Source organism: Carlito syrichta, unplaced genomic scaffold (genome assembly GCF_000164805.1).
Source record: "Carlito syrichta isolate Samal-C Ts95f unplaced genomic scaffold, Tarsius_syrichta-2.0.1 Scaffold83821, whole genome shotgun sequence".
In the NCBI taxonomy this organism is placed as follows: domain Eukaryota; kingdom Metazoa; phylum Chordata; class Mammalia; order Primates; family Tarsiidae; genus Carlito; species Carlito syrichta.
In genome coordinates this window covers 29,473-31,799 of record NW_007027917.1, presented here as the reverse complement: position 1 = coordinate 31,799, position 2,327 = coordinate 29,473, and the positions used below count along the sequence as shown (strand labels likewise).

At 41.7% G+C, this 2,327-nt stretch overlaps 1 protein-coding gene across 1 annotated transcript in view; it reads left to right on the top strand.

The window, feature by feature from the left end:
• Positions 1 to 2,327, top strand: part of IFT22 (intraflagellar transport 22) — a 7,688-nt gene that overhangs the window by 934 nt on the left and 4,427 nt on the right. The window lies entirely within an intron of this gene.

Here is a 2,327-nt window from a genome sequence, read left to right as displayed (position 1 = left end):
AAAAAAAAAAAAAAAGAAAAGATAAACAATTCAGTGGGAAAACCAAGCAAAGGCTCTGCACACAAATGAAATTGCCTAATAAGTATGAGAAGGTATTCATCCTCACAATCTCAGGAACACAAAGTACAACAAAAAGACGATGCTTATTTGCCCATCAAAATGGATGAGAAAAGTTCAAGATTGATAATACACAGTGTTAGGATATATGTAAGGAGATGAATATTCCAGGATTTTGTTGATGGGACCATAAATTGATAATAGCTTCTTTAGAGATAAAATTAATTTAAAAAAAATTGAGCTGATGTCTTACTCTGTTGCCCAGGCTGGAGTGCAGTGGCATGATCACGACAATCACAGCTCATGACAACCTTGACCTCCTGGACTCAGGCGATCTTTCCACCTCAGTCTCCCAAGTAGCTGGGACTATGGGCGCCATGCCCAGCTAATTTTTTTTTTCTTTGTAGAGACAAGTTTTCACTATGTTGCCCAGGCTGGTCTCAAACTCCTGGGCTCAAGCAATTCACCTGCTGGGCCTCCCAGAGTGCTAGGATTTTAGGCACTAGCCACTGTGCTCAGCTGAATTAATAAAATCACAGGGACATAGCTTTTAGTTACATTTCTTGGAATCTACTCTAATGAAATGTTTGTCCATGTTCCCAGTGAGTCACGTACCATATTGAACTGTTGGAAACACCTGAGCCCATCAGTAAGCAAATGTCTAGGTAAAGTAAGGTACATTCTTACTTTGGGAGACTATGTAACCGTTCAGCAAAATGAGGCAACTCTGTGTGTACTGATGTGGAAAGCTCTCCAGGACATAAACTTAAGTGAACCAGACCCGACAATATGTACAGAATTATGAAAAGCAAAACAAGTATAAATATATATTTTTTTAATTTATGAAAATTCTCAAATACTAAGGGAGAAAGAATGAACTCCTGGTACCCATCATCTAGTTTCAACAACAAAATAGATGTCTACATGTACATGTCTCCCCTTCCCTCACTACTCAAACTTACCAACTTTTCTATTCCTTGAACTTGGTATGCCCATTCCTGTCCCCTGTGAATTAACTACTTCCTCTGCTGGCTGTCATTCAAACCTCAGTTTAAACCACCTCTTCAGCCTTCGTGACGACCCCACCTCATTTCACGTCTCCATCAAAGTGCCTGCTTTGTTGTCATGCTAGCACTTATCACTACCTCATTTTTTTATTCAGCTGCGCCTGACACAAAGTAGACACAGATACCCTGTGTTCCTGACTGACATGCAGTTTCTTCATTTTCCAATAACAACCCCTCTCCCTCCCAATAAATTGGTTTTGACCAGCTTGTATATATCAACTTTAAGAGGATAGATGAAATATACTAATACATTTTTATAATGTTTAACAGTATTGATGTTGCTATATATACCTTTAAAGGCTCATTCAGTTATACATTTGGAAACATTGTTTCATTCCATTTCATTTCATGACACAGTTTTAGTCAAGCTGCATTTTTTTAGGTTAGAAAATATAGTTTATTTAAAAGGTAACTCGGAGAGAGAGAGAGAGAGAGCGTGCGAGTGAGCACAGATTCACTTTCCCAAGGTAGGGGAGGGGGCCAAAGCTAGGAAACATGGCCTGACCATTGCTTACAAGGCAATAGCTTATTCAAGCTTCTAATCTGAGCCTCTGACACCTATTGTCTTCATGACTAATGCCTTTTTTTTTTTTTAAAGAGAGAGGGGAGGGTCTCACTCTGTCACTCAGGCTGGAGTGCAGAGGTACAATCATAGCTCACTGTAACCTCGAACTCCTGTGCTCAAGCAATCTTGCCTCAGCCTTCTGAGTAACTGGGATTATAGGCATGTACCACCATGTCTAGGTAATTTTTTTTCCATAGAGATGAAGTCTTGCTTTGTTGTCCCTGCTTATGGCCACTTCTTCTTGTTTGTTTTGTTGGTTTTTTTAATCGGGTCTCACTCTGTCACCCAGGCTGGAACGCAGTGGCACCATCATGGTTCATCACAGCCTCGAACTCCTGGGCTCAAGCAATCCTCCTGCCTCAGCCTCCCAAGTAGCTGGGACTGGAGGCATACAACACCTTGCCAAGCTCATTTTCTGATTTTTTTTGTAGAAATGAGGTCTTGCTGTTGCCCAGACTGGTCTCAGACTCCTGGGCTCAAGCACTCCACCCACTTCAGTCTCCCAAAGTGCTGGGATTATAGGTGTGAGCTACCGTGCCTTGCTGTAAAGCCACTTTTTTTTTTTTTTTTTTGAGTTGGAGTCGCACTCTGTCACCCAGACTGGAGTGCAGTGGCCACTCCCGGCCACCGCAGCCTCG